The 22973-nt window shown below is 36.4% G+C and overlaps 1 protein-coding gene across 3 annotated transcripts in view; it reads right to left on the bottom strand.

Moving 5' to 3' along the window:
• Window positions 1-21365, bottom strand: part of Inpp1 (inositol polyphosphate-1-phosphatase) — a 34630-nt gene extending 13265 nt beyond the window's left edge. The window contains exon 1 of one of the 3 annotated variants that reach the window (XM_046447443.2): window positions 21146-21365. The gene's annotated coding sequence lies outside the window, so the exon portion shown is untranslated. Of the gene's footprint in view, window positions 1-13691; window positions 14111-21145 lie in introns of those variants that run through there. The other 2 variants (XM_046447445.2, XM_046447444.2) reach the window with 2 other exon arrangements.
• Window positions 21366-22973: the final 1608 nt, after the last annotated feature.

Below are 22973 nucleotides of genomic sequence, written 5' to 3'. Positions count from 1 at the left end.
CTTGCAACTTGTTGGAACTTGAAAAGTCCTGGCTTCTAAAGTTTCAGGCTACCACGCCTTGATCTATCTCTTGGGCCTATCTTGCAATTAGAGAAAAATTTTCACCCCTTAATAGTAGCTACCTCGTATTAAAAGCTTGAATAAGTCCCAGTTTCTTTTTGTAGGAATTATTATGAGGATTTCCTTCCCTGTTCTACAGTTTGAGAAACGGAAGCTTCGGGAGGTGAAGTCACTTCTTCAGGGTTACAAAAGACTAACTGTACAGGGCTCTGCAGTGGTCATACTGACACTTGGGCTCTTTATCATCATAGGAGACAGTTTCCTTCATAGAAAGAAATTTCCTGAATGGACTCCCAGAGACTGAAAATTAGAACAAATATAAAGATATTATTGCAACAGGGTTAACTGTGAATTGTCACAGTTAGTTCATCTTAAGTTTGCAAACAAAATATGTTCTCCTCGTTGTAAGATTATGGGTTAACCAGCATGAGAAAATGTGTCCAACCTAGACAGTAATAAAAGGGCAGTGGATAAAACAATGAGACATCTTCTTTCTGGTTTTATATGTTTTAAAGTTAACATTCACCCTTGGAGAAGGCACTGATGCACGCATGCTCACAAACAAGCAGGTGTCCAGAGGGCAATCGACAGAAGGGTATCAAGGTCCCTACAGAAGACAGCACTTTTTTAGTCTGTAACTCCAATCTTTCCTTAATTTGGGTTAAGGAAATGAGTTGAGTTAAAGTATTTCTGCACACAGTAAGTTAATATTATTTGCAATAAGAAAAAGTTGAAAATAATATTCAGCATTGGTAAAATATCAGATAAAATACTATGAGGCCAGAAAAATCATGTTTATGAGGAATATTGAATAATGTGGAAATGTGCTAATGCTACAGTGTCAAATGGAAAACCATCTATGATTATATGTAGAGTAACAGTATATTATCAATATTTGTTTACACTGAAAGAGTGAGAAAGAAGAGAGAATAGTAGGTGGTGGTTGAATGATAGTTTTTGCTGAATAGTGAATTGCATATGACTTTTTTTCATTAGGCTTTTGTATAATTTTCAAATATTCTATAGTAAACATATAATGCTTTTATAATAAACAATGACATTTAAAGTATCTTAAGGTAACTGTCCAAATAAAACACAACAACACTTTGTGGTAACAACACAAAAAGCTCCTAGGAGGTAGAGAGATATATTTAAAACTAAAAAACATCTTCCAACTTTAAATGTTTTTTTCTTTCAGGAATGAATGATATGTTGGAAGATTCACTTCAGTTGACTTGAACCTACACATTAAGAAAAAGAGTTTCATTAGTAAGCTAAGGCACTTTTGAGAAATAATTTTATGGCATATATGACATGTATATGGCACAAATTAAAATGATGTATAATAAATACATGGAAATATGCATACATATTCCCAGTATATCATAAGCCCTGAGAGATAAATTATAATTTCTTAATAAATATTTTGCAGTTATATAAGTTAAGGAACAAGAACCAAAGAATCAATAGTATCCAATTAACTTTTTATCTTAAAAGGATGAAGATGTTAAGGAGTCCAATTTGCAAGCTTTCAAGATAAACAATATCAGAATTGGCTATTATACTCAACTTTGTTAAAACCAATCAATATTTTTCTGAAAAGATGCACTGTACCAACTACACCGTTAGGTAGCCTTTGACACATTTCCTGCCCCCAGGAATTGAGTTCTTCCTCTTTGGACCCGACCTTTATTTCCTCAGTGACTGTTGTTCCCACCTGAGCAGTTGCTGCTTAGCAAGCCCGGCCACTTGACCAATGGGGGAGAACTATCAGCCACAGACTGTAATCCTGTAATGAATAGACTACATATTTTATAAATTCTTAGCATAATAATCATGTTTTTCAAGTCCAAAGATATCCCAAAGTTCAACCTTAACCACTGTTTATTCCGAACTGAGGGATCACTATATTTTGTCAAACTCCAAGAGGAACTATCCAGTTTCAGGTTGACACTACACTTTCTCCAATCATCTGAACCAACCTAGCACTTCTTCAGATATTTTTCCTTCTCTAGTTCCCCAGCTTTCTCTCTCTCTCTCTCAAAAAAAAAAAAAATTATATATATATCCTACAGCCCCAACACAAGACTTTCCAGGTAACCAATACAGTGATGCATGCTTGTAGTCCCCACTCCCACTACTTGGGAGCCTGAAGCATGAGGATCACTTGAGCACAGGCATTTGAGACCAGATAGATGACATAACAAGACCCTGTCCCAAAACATAAAAAAAAAAAGACTTACTAATTTGCACAGCTGACCTACTACTTTCTGATTAAACAAACCATTTCTTCCAATCAAATCAAATCATCCTATTATACTTCTCTGTAAGCTGTTTCCTCATAGCTCTCTCCATCTATTCTCAATTCAGTTCATGCAAGCAAGAAGGGAGCCCTGGAGGGGAAAAAAAGAAAAGAAAGAAAGAAAAAGGAAGAAGGGAACACTGAACAATTCATCCTGACCTTGAATACTTGAGATTGTCTATAGAGATATTGAGGACTACATCCAATACAGGATTTCTCCAGCTTTACATGGAAATTATCTTTGAGATGATTTTAAAAAGAAAGGTTTTCACTTTACACACTTATTTTGGCCATCATTTCAAGAGTGGCAGGTATCCTGGTGGAAACCTAAAGTTCTATTATTAGTTGTAGGTATAATAGATGCTTGTGGTTCTATTAGTAGCTATTCACGTGCATGGATAGGCCAAAGTTGAAACATTTACTAGGTGCTTAATATATGTCAGGCATCTTCTAAGCACTTCAAATATATTAGCACATTTAATTCTCACACAACCCTATGAAATATGTATTATCTCCACTTTACAGATTAAGAAACTGAGGTATAAGGAGGTTAAGGAATTTGCCCCCAAATCACACAGCTAGGAAGTAGCAGGACAGGATTCAAGCCCTGCAAGCTGATGAAGCCTATGCTGTTAAGCATTACTCTAGCCAATGAAATTGTTCTCCACAAATTGTCAATTGTTTAAGAAATTAATGATTATTATATAATAATCCTAAGCACATTATTATGATGTACAATATACAGCAAAAAATGCACATAGCTAATGTCTGTCACCAGTCAGAGCATTAGAGCTCACTAATTGACACTTTACTTTCCTTTTACTCTCAGAAAAACCCTTTCTTCAGCTGATCCTTAGACTCACTGTAAAGTACCCTACTGAGTAATAAAAGTTCATCCATCAGTTCCACTGATGTCTCCCTTAACCATCTTCATATAACTAGTGGTAGGGGCCTAAGTGGAATTTAAGGAACAGATTTATTTTCTCATAGTTCTGGAGACTGCAAGTCCAAGATCAAGATGTTAACATGATTAGTTCCTGAGGTTTTCCTTGGCTTGCAGACAGTTTCTTCTCATTATGGCCTCTCCCAGTCTTTCCTCTCTGGGCACAAATCTCTGGTCACTCCCTCTTATAAGGATCCCAGTCAGATTAGATTAGGGCCCATCCATCTGATCTCATGTAGCCTTTAAACGTTCTTTCTCCAAATATACTTATTTCCTGGTAGCCTTGGTGGACTAGGTCTAGGATCCCTTTAGGTACTAAAATATGTGCATGTTCAAGTCCCTTAAATAAACATGGCATAATATTTATTTGCATATAACCTATGCACGTCCTCCTGTATGCTTTCAGGGCTTCAATGTAAGAATGTCAGAGGAACACAATTCAGCTTGCAATACCTCTCCTGATAGAGAGGCCTCAATGATTTTAGCCAATGCCAACACAATCTATGTCTTTCTCTTTTGTGTTCTGGTCAAATAATAAAAATTAGAGTTTTATTCCCCACTTAAGTGGTCAACAGTTTAATTTTGTGAGATAAACTTTCTTCTCAGAGCTCTTCACTTTAACAGTAAAATACCACACTATGCAGTGAGCATTGAAACGAATTCTCTCATAAACCATGATTTGTAACATCAGTCACATTTCAGCAAAATAGGCTTAACGAAATTTCATTCTTCACCATCTCACACCCAATGTATATCTATATATTAATATTAAATTGTGTCATAATGTCAGGGTTGGTCTCTAGTTTTTGTGTTCTTGTCACAGTAGTTGGAGAAATATTGAAAAAATTAAAGCATTTCAGAAAAAAATCAAAATATCTCTACAAAGATAAAATTCAACCTTAATTTGTAGCCATTCTATCATCTCATTGTAACATCAGAGGTTTAAAAGTCACATCTGGGGCTGGGCACATTAGTGTACACCTCTAACCTCAGTTAGTTACTTGGAAAGCTGAGGCAGGAGGATCACAAGTTCAAGGCCAACTGGGCAACTGAGTGAGACTTTATCTCAAAAAATAATAATAAAGCTCAGTGGTAGGTAGAGTGCTTGCCCAGCATGCATGAATTCTGGGTTCAATACCTAGTACTGCCAAAAAAAAAAATCATATCTGGGACTAGGAGAGTAAATCAGTGGTAGAGTGCTTGTCTACCATGCACAAGCCCTGGGTGGATCCCTAGCAACATAAGAGGAAAAAGAGGAGAGAGGGAGAAAGATGGTGAGGGGAGAGGGGGAGAGAAAGAGGGAGAGAGGGAGGGAAATGGGGGGAGAGAGAAAAAAAGAGAGAGAGATTATATCTTATCTGAATAGTTGATGCATATTTCAGAGGTGATAATTAACATAGTGGGAAGGATAAAGGTTTCAAGTGGACCTGACTCAAGACCTAGTTCTGCCCCTACCTGCCCTTACATGGAAATTATCTTTGAGACGATTTTTCAGGAAATTTACTTAGTTTCTCTGAGCCTCTCTTCATCATAATATGAAGATAATACCATGCAGTGATGTCATGAAGATCTAATGAGCTATTGTAGATAATAATAAAAGGCATCTATGACAATTAAACACAACCTCACAAAAACCATAGTCACATGTCCTTACTTGAAAAAAAAATAAGAGGTTGGCAAGTTTATATGGGTCACTGAAATCTTTTCTGAAAATGTACTAGTCCATTAAATCAAAAGCCTGGGAACTACTTGTAATTCTCTGAATAACCCTGAATGAGGTTCCTTTATGTAGGCCAGACCTGATTGCTTTGCCTTCTGGGCATCTGGGTGGAAACTCTGGCTCTTGGAGGCTGGGGGATTGCTCTAACTTCATGGCAGACCATCTGCGGGGAGACACTTTTCTGTCAAGGGGATATTTTGTCAGGGGAATTTGTGAGGATTCTAGGGCCCTGGGAGTCTATTCTTCTGTGCACTGTCTGTGCCTTTTTGTTGTCCACAGTGATAGAAATGTGACACAGAGATAAAGGCCCTCAACAAAATGAAGTACTCTCTAACAAATGGCAAGTGAATCAAAGTATTTTGTTGACATTCCCTACTTCCAGCAGACGATCCAACTCTTCTCTCTACAGAGCCCACATTTTTGCCCCACTGCCCATCACTCATTCTCTCTCAGCAATGGCAATCGGTAGGCATTATGCATGGCCCTGCCTGACAGGCATGGCTGCTGGGGCAAAAGGCCTGGCTTCCACAAAGTACATGCAAGTCTTATAAGAAGGTGCTTGTCCTGACCTCTTTCAAAGAGGCTCAGCTGTCTAGGAGTCTCCTAGATGGACACATGTGAAGTAGCGCTCTATTTAGTTTGAATTGCTGTGATCCAGAAATATTCCTTGTACACCTAACCCTAACAAAGTCACACAAGTAAGTAGGGGAAGCAGATTTCATTCCATCTCTCCTTTGTTCCATACTTTACCTTCAGGGAGTAAAGACTAGAGGCCATCATGGCAAAAGGGAAGGGAATAGAAGCAGCCCCCAAAGACAGCATAGGCCTCAATTTGTTGTACAGCTTACTAACAGTCACCTCGTCTGATAGCCCTGTGACTGCTCATCTACCCACCCGGTTACCTCGGCCAGGGGAAAGTGGACTACAAGCATTCAATGCAACTCTTGAGTTCATTGGAAACTAAACTGTCTTTCCAGTATACAAGCTTTCTTTAACTTTTAGATACTTGACTGTCCAATGTTTCTCAGAAGCCAGTGAGTCTTCTAGTATGGGACCGCCTATACATTTTTGGTGTTATATTACTTTGATGTGGGTGGAACTGCCCTCATTGCACCCTAGGGCTGATTAAGTTTTACCTTTTAACAGATGATTTCCCATTTTCTACTCACTTACTCTCCTGCTCTGAGGATACTATATATTTGCACTTGCTGTTCCTGCTGGTTGATGGGACATTCCTCTTGTTTTGTCTACTTAATGGTCACTCACCCTCTCAGAATCAGTTCAGGGGCAAGAAACTTACTGCCTTAAAGAGGGTATCCAAAAAGTCAAAGAACATATGAACAGGCAGCCTACTTTATTAATAATGAGGAAAATGCTACTTAAAATTTCAACAGGATACCCCCACTTAACCAATAGAATAGTTAAAATTAAAAAGTCTAAAACTTTCAAGGTTTAGTGATATACAGAGCAATGGGAACTCTTACACAGTGCTGGCATGAAATTGGCATAACCATTTTGGAAAACCATTTGTAATTTGTTGAATGCAAGTAAATCTGTGAGCCAGCAATTTCCTCTGGACACATATACCCAACAGAAGTTCATGCAAGTGTGTATCAAGAGATACATTCAAGGGTATTTATTAGCAGCATTATTCTAATAATCTAGCACTGATAATAACCCAAGTAACCATAAATAACAAATGAAACTGTAGCATAAACACATTCATACAGCACTAAAAATTAATGAACCACTGCAATTAGGCAACAACATGGATGCATCTCACAAAGGCACACTGTTCTGAAAGAATTCAGATTTGAAAGATATACACTGTGCTGTTTAATTTATTCACAGTTAAAAAACGGGCGAAATTAGTTCACGGTGTTAGATGTCACTATAGTGGCTACCTTTGGAAAATAAGGAGGGGTTATTGGTGGGAGGATGTAAAGGGACTTTCAGGCCCTGGTAATGTTCTGGATCTGAGTGGGTACACTGACTTTGAGTGAATTAATTAAGCATATTTTGAGAAATTCTATACTTTCAAGTATGTATTTCTAACTCAACACACGTGTTTGTGTGCATATGCGTGCACACGTGTATGTTTAGTGTATGTGTAGAAGGATGAGAATCAGTTCAATTGTTGGCTCCTGCAGGAATGCCATTCCAGATCCCTCCATCTTGGGCTCTTGGACCACAGGAGACTAGAAGCAGGCCAAATCTCTATCCCAGCTCTCCATAATACTATACACTGGTTTACGTGTCTATTCTCTGTCTGGCAAGAGATTCAAACGTGTGGTTTCTTAGGACTCTTAACACATATTTCAGAAGTGTTCAATAAATGCCAGCTGATAATATTTTCTCTTAGCTTTGTAAATACAGAATTTTTGTCATAATGTTTACTATACTTGGATTTTATCAGCATTACCCAAGTGCTATTAGGCACATGGACCTATATTTGTTACATAAAAGTCTATGTATATTCTAAATTCATTTTTTTTTTAAATCCACAACTGTATCTCAATGACTAGCAACAGAACTGCATTTTTTGAGCACTAAATGAGATTCTGAAATTATACCATCTCAGCTAAAGGTGATCTATCCTTAACAAAACTAATTTTTTGTTAATTAAATCATGTAAAAGAGTGAGTTTAGTTTGGTTTGTTAGAACAGACATTTCCTTAACATTTCTCACTCTATCCTCTCTAACCTTCAAAAGAAGACACATACCATTTCTAATGTGGTTAGTTTAACTCACTCTAGCTTTGATGAGGTTACTAATGAACTACATTAGTCAACATTTTTGCTCACGGATGCTGCTCAAAGCAATAAGCTACACAGAGATGACTGATGTTCTCAAATATTGTTCTGGTAGCTTCTAAATGAGAGCTTGTGCTAAAGTAGTATTTTACAAATAAGTGAGATCGAGAATTAATTGGGACACATTAAAAATACAGATTTTTGCATTTTCTTCAGTAGGCATTGTTTCAATAAATCTGGGTTGAAAAAAGTCCCTCAGCTGATTTTTATACGACAACTTAAGGAAACACCAGGTATGACATGAGTCCACCCTGTCCATCATTGGTTACTTAGATGCAGAACAGGGACTCCGATGGCTACTGCAATGAGGACAGCCTTGTCCTCAGGCTAAGTTGACTTACCCTGCTTTTTGTAACAGAAATTAAATGCTAGGTGGCAGGGGAACAAGTTGGTCTACATAATAACTCTTCTACATTAGCAAAACACTTGGGAAAAGCAGGCATTTCAGACTTCCCAGAACTCATTTGAAAATTATCAAAAAGTATTCCATTTAGAAATAGTTTTAAACTGATAGTGATCCATTTTTTTTCCCTTCTTTTCCATAGTTTGGAACATTTTCTGCCTAGAAACTTTATTGATTTGGGTTTTTTTCTATCTGCTGTATTTCAACTACATCCTTAAACTTTTCTATGCTAATGTTTTTAGAACAACTATGGTGTTGTAAATGAAATCTGAAATAGGATGGAATATGAAAAATAAAAGTAGATTCAGGATAACTTTGTTAACGATAGGAAAGAAAAGACTTTTTAAAGACAACTCAAGGCAGTGAGAGGGGGAAAAAAAAGACAAGAAGTATTCCTTGTAGAAAGAACCTCTTCCAGTAAAATATCATTTATAGTTTTGATCAATCTTTGAGTCAATTTGAATGTTTCTTTCTGAATGTAACTTTCTAGGTCTTCAAGGGATTCCCAAGTCAATTTATCTTTCCTTCTAAACTCTTGCAACATTTACTGGATGTACCAACTCATTTAACATTTGCTTTTTATTTTCTATAGAGGCCAGAGGAATGTGTGGTAAGAAAAAAAAAAAAAAAAAAAAAACTCTTACTTAGGCTGCAGGAGAGCTGGTTCCTAGGCTCTGCTTTGTCCTTCACCTACTGAGTGTATAACCTTAGCCATGTGACTTAGGCTTTGGGGAACTTGTATGAAATGTTTATTCAAGTTCTGTCACATTCTAAGAACATCATATTAATGAATGGTTAATGCAGGTTATACTGTGACTTGTAATCCACAGAAAAATATAGTATTGTGCCTGAAAATTTTATATAACAAATTTACTTGTCACCTCTTCTGTGTTCCTGATTAAACATATGAAAGCTTGCAAACTGGAGTAACTTATTTATAAATTTTATTAAAATGACTCCCCAACACCCCCCCCCCATAAAAATGAAACTTGGCCATAAGAAAATGGTCAGTTATACATAAAAACTAATAAAATATATTAATTGTTTATTACATTATTGTTTATTATTTAATATTAATTTACCATTCATTTTTATCATTTTAATTATTGCTTTAGATTTTACAAATATAAAAAAGAAAGAGAAAACAGTTGGATAGGATGATTTCAATGGTCTGTTCCACTTAAAAACTTCTCTGTTTTTTATATCTACTTTTCCTATAAAAGATACCATGCTAAGTAAAATAAAGCAACCTCAAAAATACAAATATTTAATGATTCCAGTTACATATGAGGTACTCAGAATAGTCACATTCACAAAGACAGAAAGTACAATAGTAGTTACCTTTCTGGGAGGAGAAGGTAATGGAGAGCTGCTGTTTAATGAGTATACTGTTTCAGTTTGGAATGATGAAAAAGTTTTAGAGATGGACACTGGTGATGGTTGCACAACAATGTGCATATAATTAGTGCTGCTGAATTGTGCACTAGTAAATGGTTAAGGGCTGGGGATGTGGCTCAGTGATAGAGCACTTGCATAGCATGTGCAAGGCCCTGGGTTCAATCCCCTGCACCACAAGAAAAAAAATGTTAAAATGGTAAATTTTAACAGAAATTTTTTACAGAAAAATTACAGGTTAAAGGAAATGCATGTTTTCAAAAGCATTTGACATTTATCATCTAAATAATGAGCATAATAAATATACGTTAATTGAATGAAAAAAAAGGTTGGGGTTAGAGTATGAAAATTAGGTTGAAAGAAAGGCACTATTACTCTTGATGCTGATTTTGCACCATAATCACAATGTTTTTAATATTTATACTGTATGTTTATACACAGTGGTTTGGGTATGGATGAAGCAGTTAATAAACATAGTGAGAGGGTCTCATGCTCCCACCAAGTCACCAATTGGGGCTCCATGGCACAATCTACTGCTGTGAGTGCCTTCAGAGTAGGTACACATTCCATCTCTCCATGACACACAGTGGGAGTTCTATCAATTGTCTGATTTTCATTTCATTAAACATATTTAAAAGGATTTTCTCAAACCAAAACTAAACATAAAGGATTATTCATTATGCAAATTTAGTATTACAACTATTAGAAAACATGAGTCCAAATATTTTTTTGTAGAACTTTCTAGAAGATATTATTACTTACATCTGCAATGATAAATAACTGGACCTAAAAATCCCCAGAATGTTAAAGTTCCAAGCAGAGATCACAGATTATGTATCCTTTATATGCTTCACATCTCTCCTAGCATTCTATTTACTTTTTCATTTTGTGGAAGAAAATGTTTGTCTTTAACAGATGTTTACAAAATGTTGATTAGAGCAATACAGAATACTAAATGTGATATTTGCTTTTAAAGGAACATGAACTGATTAAAAAAATTGTAGAATCTTTTATTGGAAAAGTTCAAAGTACTAAAAAGATATGAATAGCTCACTAAAGCCACAGTAATATATAAATATACTAATTGCTTGTGCATTCTTGCTGATTCTGCAACCTAAATAAATATATAAGTGGGTTAATATTTAATTTTCTTAGTCTTATTTTTATATCCCCCACTCTTTGATATTCATAAGGCTTACAAATACAGATTTTAAATGCAGACTTTTAATTATTCCCAGATCAAACTGGGACTATACGGATTCTTGCAAATTCCAGGGAGGAATTAACTAGAGGGGTTTTCTGGAATTCTGAAGATCAAATCTTCACTTAAAAAACACTAGTAATGAAAACTTAGGGCATCACTTTAACTTTGATCTGTTTTCCTTGAGCAATATCAAAAGAACAATTTCCTGTGTTCACTTGAATTTAACTCCTTTGGTGTTAATTGTTGCTCTCATTTGCATTGAGGGAAATTTACCATTGTCACCTAAGAAAGGTACATGTTTAAATATCTATTGGTAAAGTTAGCAAATATTTAAATTAATTTAAACTTGGATAATTTAGGAGATTTTAAATATTTAGTTGATTAACATTAAAACAAGCTAATAACTACATTCCCCTAAAAGGGAAAAAGGAAATAAAAAATAAAGGCAAAGAGAAAGAAAAAAGGGAAATATGTTTAATCCTCTATGTTGTCAATTTGTTTTTATGTACAACTACTATTTTCTTATGGTCAAGTTTTTTTTTTTTTTTTAATGGATTGGGGAGTCATTTTAATAAAAACTACAATTAAGTTACTTAAAGTTGCATGCTTTCCTTCCCTTTATTTAATCAGGAGCACAAGTAAATCTGACAAGTAAATCTGCTACATGGAAGAAATTATCAGGCACAATACTTTATTTTCCTGTGGATTACAAGTCACAGTAATCTGCATTAAACATTCATTAATACAATGTTCTTAGAATGTGACAGAACTTGAATTAACCCTGCATACCACGTAAAGGAAACTAAATTTATACGAAAATATGTTTACCAAACTCAACCACCAGAGGCTTGACTACAAAAGGATATAAAAGTTTGAGGTTTCCTAAATTAGTGATATCATCATATTAAGAGAATCATCTTTCATTTAAGAATATTTTATGTACAGGAATCTTAATAGGTTTTCATTCCAGCAACAGTCATTTCTTACCTGTTTTCCAAATCTATCTTTTTTTAAAAAAAGAAAAACTTAAAATTTTATCATCTTTGCCTAGTTTAAGTATTCCCTCTCCCTTAGAAATTCTGAATCAGGAAGCACCAAGTTGCAACCTGGGAATCTTTTTAAACCCCTCCCCCTCACTTGCCCATACTCCTAGGTAATTTTAAAAATCAAACACATTTGTGAAACACTACACTAATTGCGGGAGATGGGAAGCAAAGCATTTATTTCCAAACTCTGAGCCAAACAGGAATATCAACAGGAAGAGAGAGAGGAGTTCCATTAGCTTCATTACTTATAATGAATTCAAGGTATTTGCATTAATTAAATTCAAGGTATTTTAACAAGGACATTAATAAGGACTTACATCTGGAAAAAGTTCTCATATACACCATCCCCACCTTTAAAAATGAAGATGTTTGTTTTTATTGATCACTTTATATAATTATCTTTTAAGCAATGTCTGTAAAACACAAAATAGAATAAGACATTTTCTAATTGTTTTTAGAGATAGAAATAAAAAGGGAAATGCCTGTAGGATAAATTACCATTTATAACTTGTTTTTCCTGCCTTCTATGCCCAGTAAGAAATTACATTTTTTAAAAAGTGTTACAACAAATATAGTCATAATTTAAATTTGTAATTCGCAGGTGGTGCAGGTGGTCGGTTTAGTTCAAAAGCTTGAAGAGGTAGTTTATTCTGTGCAAAAAGTAAAGTGTAACTTATATGCATCTTATGTAAACCATATGACTAAGAGTTAACTTCAAAAGTAGCATAAAAATTCTCAAAAACTTAAAGTATGTTCTGAATAAGACTACAAAAAATACTTGTATGGGGAAAAGTGTTTCTTCTATTGCCTTTATTTTTCTCCTCATAGGGATATTTTTAAAGTTCAGAATGAGATCACTTAGCTAATTCATTAGTCAATAGTAGTTGAGTGGATTATTTTCACCTTTTATATTATTATCAGGCTGGGCAAAGCCAATTCTTATCTACTTTGGTTTCAAACCCAGGAATTAAGGGGAAAGGGCCAAAATATGTTTTATTCATCATATGGTATGCATTTAAGTGGTCTGTCCACAAGGCCATAATCCACTATGCTTTTCAAGTAAACACCATCCACCCAGTGGGAACACATCTCTTTATTCAACACCTGAGAACTAGCTTTAAAACTGGAAGTCTCCAAGAAACACATGTGATTGTTTATAACTGTTTTCGTGGATGTACTAAATAATGTAGAGATTTTCTTTCACGCTTTGTGTCTTAGCTTCTACATGATTAGGCCAAACCGGGTTTAATTATTTCCACTTATGCTCTGTCCATACCAACTAACTGCACGTCTCACAAAACCGCCTCTCAAAATGCGGAGAAAATTTAAATCAAGGAGGTAAAGATTTTTTTCTAAATATAGTTCCATCATGTTTATTTTTCACTCATCAAGTAGGTCACGAGAGGCAGCCAACAGCTATCAGCACTTAGAAGCATCTCTCAAATGTACACGCTGCGACCAAGGGGCGCATGACAGTTATGCCATCTACCTGTTGAACCTGGGCTACTGCTCTCCACGACTGTCAAATCGGCTAAATCAGCTTATTCGACCTAGAAATGCTAATGATTGGATTAAAAATAATAATAAAGTTGCTTGCTGCTCTGCCTTCCCGTCTCTGACTACTTTTGGGTCGCTACAGCAGAACCAAGGGCGCCGCGAGACCGCGAGCTCCTCTGCTCGGCTGGCTGCAGCGGCGTTGCCTGGGTGGGCAGCGCCAGGCCGGGGGCAGCCTCGCTGCAGGGTCGGAGGACCTCACAGGCCGGGGCGCATAGGCAAGGAGTCCTCCCGGCCCAGATTGACTCACCTACCCTCCGGAGAGGCGATGGAACGCGCGCCGCTCAGCCAGCCCCAGCCCCAGATCCGAGGAGGAGAGAGATGGTGGCTGGGGAGCCGGTGGCTGGCGTAAGGAGGAAAACGTATTACCTAAGCCGGGGATGAGGAGCCGAGAAGGAGGCTACAGCCTTTCTCTTGAGAAACGGAAGAGGCGGGGGAGGAGAAAAGGAGGAGGAGGAAAATGATCCGGGGGAGGAGGAGGTGGCCCGGGTGTAGGAGGCTAGGAGAGGGGCGCCAGGCGTCCGGCCGCAGGCTCAGCTGGAGGACGAGGGGCGGGGAGGACGGCGGAGGTCACGGGAAGGGAGGGTTAAGCCAGGCCGTCGCGCTGCCTAGCTTGGCCTCGGATTGCAGTGCTCAGCATCCGCCAGGTCGCCGCCCCCTCGTTTCCCCTGGAACTGTGGCGTGGAAAGGCGCGGTGACGCCTGCGGGCTTCTGCCGAGGGCTAGGGCATCCCACGCCTGCCAGAGCCAGGCGTCCACCACGTCACACAAGTGGAGCGTGATGATTCGAATAGGAGGGCCAGGAAGAAAAGGACTCCCGGGGTCACCTCGTTGGTCGTTTTTGTTGTTTCCTTGTAACCGCCCACAAATTCACTTTAAAAATCTTCCCCTTTCATTCATTCATTCTCTTGGGGGATGATGGGTTTGACAGATGGGTTAGCAGCTGTGAAGATGGACTTCCTGCCCGTGGTATTCAGGTCTCATTCTTCTAATAGCAATGTCAGGATGATCTGGATGTTCTTGAAGCCATAGCAGTCTGTTGTGGGCGCATGCCTCTTGAAGTTTGGGCCCAGGGCCACCTATGCCAAAAGTATCATGGGCAGAGAACTCACCTTCAATCCTGTAAACTGTGGTAGTTAGTGTACCTTAAGGAAGGCTTTTTTGAATGGTAGGTTGGAATAGGAATGGGTGGCAGAGGGAGACCAGGGTAGAAATTTTAAAAGGGCAACATAACACTTTTGAGTATAAGGGGCCTCACAGAGGCTGATGTTTCTGAGTGCATTGAGCTTCCTAAAGCAGTGCTTATACTTCATGAGAAAACTAGGAAAGGATAATATTGCAAAGTCCCAAATGGGTTATTAGAAGAGGTTGCTCTTGCAGGAGGTGCCTAGGCCCTTCCACCTAGAGGGCTGAGAAGATCAGCATCCATATATCTGTAACTCAGTCCATAGCAAAAATTGGGGAAACTCTGTTTTAAAGTTGTAGCTAGCATGGTTTCTTTTCTACACTTTCCCAACCACTCAAGACTGCCTCACTATGTTGTCACCACTTGGTCCTCAGAACAGTCAGGAACAACCAGACAAGAGCCTGGGGCAATGCTGACATACTCCAGAAAATGGTGCTTAAAACTTATACATCTCTCAAATAACTCATTTCTCTGCTCCTGTAGTTTGTGAAACAGCTTTTCTCTCATCCATCCACTCCCCAACTTTTGTAAAGGTGAGATTGCAATAAATCACTGAATCAATCTTAAAGCAGGAGATGGAATCTTGATTCACCAGCTGGTGGTCTGGATCCACCAGCCAGCAGGCCAAGGGGTAGGCTGCAAGTCTACACCCTTCGACCCCCTCCTGAGGTTTGAGTACATCTTTTATAGTCCAAAACCATATTAAAGCATAAGTGTCTGTTGCTATGATTCAAAACCATAAACGAACGTCATCATATCTAAAAACAGAAAAGGGAGTGGGCCAAAACATCCCTAGTTGTATACAAGTTGAAAGAATGGTTACTAACATCTAGGCAATCAATCTCTGACAGGGTACAATGTCCAAAAAAATGGAACCAAAGAGAGGACACTTTTACATTGTAAAAGAATTGCCATTTTGTGTTGGCAAACATGCTATGTTAAGCAACTGTTGATGGTTACAGAGGTGGGCTTTCTCCTGGAGAAGCATTTCTTACATGAGGTGGAATCTCAGGGCAAAATGGAGTCTGTTTTGATAATTTTTATTTGTCTGGCCCATAACACTTTCACTCACTAGCAGATTCAGTTGATTTTACTTTCTCAGATGCATCTCTTAGGGATCCCTAGATCCATCCCTGCTGCTACTGTTTATTAATTATATCCCTGATGGCAAAAATCAAGAAATAGTTTAAGCACCATATTTAGAAGTAAAGAGATAAGTACCTGAAGAAGTAGTTAGAAGTGGAAAGAATTTACCTCTAGGGAGTAAGATTTGGGCAGGAGAGAGCGGAGGAGGGACATAAATCTAGTCCATTTCTCCCCTGGCTACTGCAGTGATCATTTTATACCACACATCTCAGTGCAGTTTCTTGCTTGTTTAAAAGCTTTCATTGCCCTCCTCCCCATCTCTGGTTGTATCAAACTTCTTCCCAGGCACAGTGACACATTGCTGTAATCTCAGCTAATCAGCAGGCTGATACAGGAGGATAGTAAGTTCCAGGCCAGAATGCACCACTTAAGTAAGAATCCCCATCTCAAAAACCAACCAAACAAACAAACAAACAAACAAAAAGCTTCTGTGGACATGGCATTCAAGGCCCATTTTCTCCTCTCATCTGTCCATCCTGCCCCTCACATTTCATGCCCTATTTTACCATAACTCATCTAGTTTCCTAAACCCACAAATTGATTCCATACCTTTGCACATTTATACACGTTATTGCTTTTACCTTAAAGCATTCTCTTGCTGCTACAGTAAGTACTAATGACACTGTGCTAAGTGCTTGGCATGTTTTATAGCTGTTAATTTTTGCATCAGTCCTATGGTAGGTATTGTTGTTATCTCCATTTTATAAACAAGAAAACTGAAACTTAGAGAGGTTAAGTAATTTACTAAAATATGTGGTATGTGTTGAAGCTAAATCTGAACCCAGCAATTTGACTCCAGGATTCACATAATATTACCTACTTATCCCTTTAAAACTGTTTTTTAGGTACTAAATTTGGGCAGGATTGAAAGATTTAAAAAGTCTTAAAAGGGCAAGGAGAATATATGAGTGAATTGCTTTAACCTCAAAGTAAGTATGGAGCAAATATTGAAATTACAAAGGTAAAGTGACAGAGTTGACTATTGAACTTTAATTTCTTTCATCTAAAATATCCATAGAATAAAATTAAAAGACAAATAAAAATTATCAAAATATGTAATATATGTGAACAATAATGAAATAGCATCTTTTATTAAACAAAGATGTCTTATAAGCAAAATAAAAATATCCTATTCAAAGAAAAATGAACAAATATGCAAATCAGTTAAATTGTGAAAGAAAAATATGAATAATGGTGAAACATTTTTAAGGAAATTGAAAACTTAAAACGATGCACCGTCAATTTAGCTGAGAATAAAATAATACTCATAGCTATTGATTTGAGCCAGCAACCCTTGGGGCAGAATGGGTGGCAAATGACCAAGCTCATGAATTTCTGAGAAGAAGTATGTGAATCAGCTCAAACATTCTGAGGGTAAGTTTGGCAGAATGTAGTTAAAAAGCCTCAAAATGTTCACACCCTTTGACTACAAAATTACATTTCTGGGAATTTCTAATAAAGAAATACTCTATAACGGAGGTTTGCAAACATTTTCTGTAAAAGGTCAGACTGTAAGTACTTCAAACTTTGAAGGCTGCATTTGCCTCCATTATTTTTCTTTCACACACACGCTTCTAAAAAACAATCTAAAAATGTACAAGCTATTAGTTTGAGAGTTGTAGAAAAAACAGTAGTGGCTTGAAATCACCATGAGAAAAGTAGTATGTGAAAAAAGTAACCTACAGGAAAGTTTGTCATGTGTATTTGGTAACAGCCACAAGAGAAACCAAACTAAATGTCTGTGAATGTTTATGTAGTTGTTATAATCAGATATAAACAGACAATTTGGACAAGGTTTTACAAGTTTAAAATGTTGCAAAATGGTATCTATTGTGTGAAATAGTATTTACGATTTAAGTGGAAATTATAGTATACAAAAGAATATGTATCCCAATACAAAATAATCATATGTATATATTTGCATGGAAAAAGATCAGGAAAGATAGAAACACATTAATATGTTTGCAGTGGTCTGGGAGGAAGGATGGAATCATATATATACTATTTAGGTTTTTTGGGGTTAGAGGGATTGAACTCAGGGGCACTTGACCACTGAACCATATTTCCAGCCCTATTTTGTATTTTATTTAGGGACAGGGTATTGCTGAATTGCTTAGCACCTCACTTTTGCTGAGGCTAGCTTTGAACTTGTGATCCTCCTACCTCAGCCTCCCAAAAGCTGCTGGGATACCAGGCATATGCCACTGAGCCCAGCTAGTTTTTTGTTTTATGAGTGTGTTTCCCCTAGTGAATGTGTACTGTTTTTATAATAAACAAACTATAAGAAAGTTTGCTTGTGGGGCAACAAAGCACCTCAGGTGTCAATTTGAGAACAACTTTCCCAAATCCACTCCTCCAGATGAAGCTGGTTGCTCTCTTCTATGTTCCTTGATTACATAATGGTCTTTTGAGCACCATTATTTACTTAATTGCAGAATGGTTAATACCATCATCTAGTTAAGCTTTTCTCTGTTCTTAGGCATTGGAGTTCCAAATACTCTTCTATTTTTTAAAAGTATGCTGATGATTCTCCCACTTGTTCTGTGCCTGGTCCACTTACCTCTCTCTGCTGGACTCTGTGCTTTTAAAGACAAACTTTCATTAACTATTTCTTCTGGGCTGTCTTACCAGCTGGTATTCACTGATGGGTGACACCAATGAGATACCACGTAGATTAAAGTACAGAAAAGGAGAAACATTGGGGGTATTGCTTCTCATCTCTTTTCCTGCTTCTGGAGGGGTTCTGCAAGGCTTTGAAATTCTAAGGCTCCCACAAAGGCAGAACCCCCTCCTAGTAAGAAATGGACTAGATTTATACCTTCTCTATATCTCTCTTCCCCAAATTCCCAGCTTCCACTGGGCTCTGCCAATGTGATTTCCTACCCCTAGACCCTCAGGCCAAGCCTAACAGCTTCTTACTCTTGCAAGTGCCTGAGTACTCTATGACCCTTGTTTCCTTTTCCCCCAACACTAACCCTAAATCTAATATAACTTCTGTAAATAGTCTGTACAATAAAATCTCTTTGGTTGAAACATCTGAGCGGAAGTCAGTTCCTGTTATGACAGGCTGACATATATTAAGGAACTCTGTTGATCATCACAGAACACAAATCTTTTATTCTTTATTGCAACAAGCCCTGGAAATTCTCAGATTTTACATCCAAGGTAATTATAGAATGATTTATATGTTTCCTGAGAAGGAATTTGAATCACTACTGTGAGGCCAGTGTGTGTGAATGTAACACTATCATTCCTCACTTCTCCAGTAGTTTTTGAAAAGTAACACTTGCATTTTAGTGAAGAAATCATATACTAAGTGTGGTGGTATTCACATTTTGATATTTTCAGTGCAGCATTTGCCACCTGCATCTCTTTTATGTCAAAGTGACTCAATCACAGGATGTTAGGTAGCTAATAAAATGTGAGTTACAACAAGAAAAAAAATTTCCTAACATACAGATTAGATAAAAATTGAATTGCTCCAGGAGACAGGGTTGGGAGTAACATTTTCCCTACCTTTGAAGCACACCTTAGGAACCTCTGAAAAACCTCAGGGGACCTTATAACACAGTTTGAAAACAGATTTGGAGAGTACCAGAAGCTAGAAGATACATGATTTATAAATGTCAAGTGTCTATTGTATTTCTTTTGATTAAATTTCTAGTATTACATGATCAACAATAGGATTTTACCAATTACCCTTTAAGACCCTAGTCACAGTGAATGATGTTCCCTATCTCAATGCTGCTACTATCAATAAATACACAATGCCAAAAAATTTTACTCAATTTATGAATATTTTCTTTGTTTATACGATTAGAATTCACTTTAAACCAAAGATCAGATCGGTGTTCATTTATATTTCCTCTAATTTTTATACTATTTTATCATTAAAGTTTAAGTTTTTAATAATCTTGAATTTTTTTGTTTTTTTAGGAACTCAAACTGATCCCCTGCCCCCAAATAGTTCACCAAATTTCCTGACATTGTTATTGGATAAACATCCCCTTTTCATTCAATCATGATGAACAAAATATTGTTCTTTTATGCAAAATTTTGTTCTATTTTGCTTCATCCTTCCTCCTTTGGAATATTGTGCTCATGGCTTAGCTTTGTAATAGTGATAAGGTAACTATGCTATAATTCATTTTTTAAAAAAATATTCTTAATATTTATACTTTCAGGTGAAACTTGTTTATTGTTTTGAATGACTTTCTCTGTTATAGAAGTAATGCATTATGAAGAAAAGTTTGTGGGAAAACGTGAAAGAGTAAAAGGAAACCAAAAACCCCACTTCCCTATAACTATTGACATTTTGGAGTATAACTTTCTAGTCCTCTGTGCATGTAGGTATATATTATTTTTACAAATATTACCAAATATTGTTTTATAAATAGTTCTTTAATCACATACAAGTATTTCGCCATGTCATTAAATATTCTTTTGAAATACGATCTTCAATGGCACATTAGCCAATTTTGATAAGAGTCAATAGAAGCAGTGTCAGTAAAACTCTTAGCCTTTCTGGACTCAGTCATCTCTTTTACTTGAACTAGCACTGATGTTACCAATTGTTGTTACACAGATCAGCATTGTGTGCTTGCCACTGCTGCACCTCGTAACTTGAAATCAGCTGCTGTAAACTTGAAATTGGTTTTTGGCTGTAGTTTACTGTATCATAATGAGTTTTTCAGTATTTGCCACCTGCATCTCTTTTATGTCAAAGTGACTCAATCACAGGATGTTAGGTAGCTAATAAAATGTGAGTTACAACAAGGAACAAGCTAGAATTTGTTTGGTTGTAAGAGATCCTTAGCTTCATATTGCACAATCTTATTTTTGTGTTCCCTTTAAATCATTAACTAATATAAATCAATCTTAGTTATTCAACCTTAGAAGAGATTAAATAACTCTCAAATTCTTAGGAAAGATTGTCTAACTCTCATGAAAGCAAAGTATATCTATGATTGTTAAAAGATTTCAGAGTTACCTTTAACATTTGTGATAGAATACTTAAAAGTCTGAGTTGTTTTTTTCAAATACAGTGCAAATTTGCTAAACTATATAAACTACAGGGAATCAAACATGATATTAAGCTACAAGTAGCCAAGATATCAAAAACAGAATAAATTTCTAGAATAAGTCATGGTAGATATATTTATAGTTACTTTTCAATACACAGGAATATAGGCCTCTATCTAGCAATGTTTCACTGGGCCTTGAGTATTTATTTTTTAAAATTGTGAGGTTCAAAATAATAGTACAGTGCCCAAATATATTTACTATGCCTCCAATTATTACCTAAATAATGAGGCACATTAGATCACAGAAGGAAGTTATTTAATAAAAACTCTTTTTTTCCCCACCACTTACCTTACACAGAAGAGTTGCTTACTGAATCCCCAGATGTAAAATACAGTACATGCTAAAACTTTGAAGTATATGGATCCTTAGGATTTGAGTTTCTTCCTTTCTCAAGGAATTAATGGCTGGAACCTGAGAGTAAAAACTCAGGAAAGGGACATTGTATTTCCTTTCCTTTTGCTCCATCTGAACATGCTTACTAAACCACCAAGCCCAGCCTCTGCTGATTAGGTGAAGAGTTCTCTGCTATCCAGTACAAAGGTTATCCTCTGGAGCACACACATATTGGCCATTCATTTCCTTCAATTCTTAAATTTCCCTGGATATTTTCTAGTTTACTTTAGCTTTTCACAAATGACTCTAAGATGAACTCATTGTTCTATCCTTCCTAATGCACTTTAGTTCATAAAATCAGTTTACTGCATACTTTGTTATCTTGAATATTTACATCCTCACTGGTTATCTCTTTGTGCATTTGGCTTTGAACAGGTTTGCTTGATTTTATTTTTAGAACTGTAAGTAGTTTGGTAACCTATCTTTTGATATTTTGTGGGAAGTCTGAATATAAATTTACTTCTTAGAGAAGAATGCATTAAAATAATTACATTTCTTAACCATTAAAAACAGAACTTTAAGAAACTTCTTTAAAAAGTCTAGTGCATATAGTCAAATTCTTTTCCTATACCACACCATCATATCTCCTCCACACCTCTTGTTACCAAATCATTCTGCTAAAAACCTAAGCCAAGAAGAAACTGGAAAGGCAAGAGGAGACAAGAATTATATGCTAATTATACTCTTAAATGTGTTTGTAATAACTCCTTCTGTGATCTGAAGTGCCTCATTATTTAGATCATTGTTGAAGAAATAGTAAATATCTGGGTCCTGCACTATTACTTCTAACACCTCACAACTTAAAAATAATTTTAATTTTCAAAATGCTTTCACACATATTGACTATTTGATCCTAAATGCTTTTTTGCAAGTCTTTCAATAGTACTGACACTGAAATGTTTGCTCAGTGTGAATAACCTAGTGTTTCCACAAATTAACTGTTATAAATAGAAAGAAAACATTGGAAAATCAGAAAGAACACACATTCAACTCCTGTTATTTTTGAACTTACTTCACATAGTTCCTTTTTTCCTAAACACTTTTCCTCCTCTTCATATTTTTTCCTTTCTTTACTCTTTCCACAAACTTGTAAAGAAAAATTAAATATATTACTTGTTATATGCAGTAAATTTTGTCTTGGAAATACAACAAATACAGTCATTAGATGTTTCTGTGAGGACCAGTGGATTAAATGAAAGTTGCAGATCATTTCTTGAAACCATAATCAGAAAAAGCTATGTAATGTTTTGACCGACTAATAATAATAAAAAAAGAAAAGAGATAACAGTATAGTCATATGGAAAGCAGTGTGGAGGTTCCTCAAAAAATGAAAAATAAAACTACCATATGATCTAAAAAAAAAAAAAAAAGAAAGAAAAGAAAAGAAAAAAGAAAAAGCTGATACCCAGCCACCACTTACTTCTCTGTTGCCATCTCTGGGGTCCTAATCCCCATCCCTTTAGATGAGTTTTTACCTTAATATACTATAGAAGGAGATCTGTGTACAGAAATAACCGTCTCTACCTTGTCATAATTATCAAAGTCAAAACTCAAAACTTGAAGAAAAACTTTGATGTTATCATTTACCATAAATCTCTTACTAGTTGCAAATTATTTTCTACGCCATCCATTCTGAACTTTTAAAAATTCTTTTAGATGTAGATGGACACAATACCTTTATTTTATTTATTTTTATGTGATGCCAGGGATTGAACTCGGTGCC

The sequence above is a fragment of the Marmota monax genome, unplaced genomic scaffold (genome assembly GCF_021218885.2).
Source record: "Marmota monax isolate L192 unplaced genomic scaffold, Marmota_monax_Labrador192_F-V1.1 WCK01_AAM20220418_F8-fsc00007, whole genome shotgun sequence".
Classification (NCBI taxonomy): domain Eukaryota; kingdom Metazoa; phylum Chordata; class Mammalia; order Rodentia; family Sciuridae; genus Marmota; species Marmota monax.
Note: the sequence above shows the minus strand (reverse complement) of the source record. Positions and strands in the feature narration are given on the sequence as shown.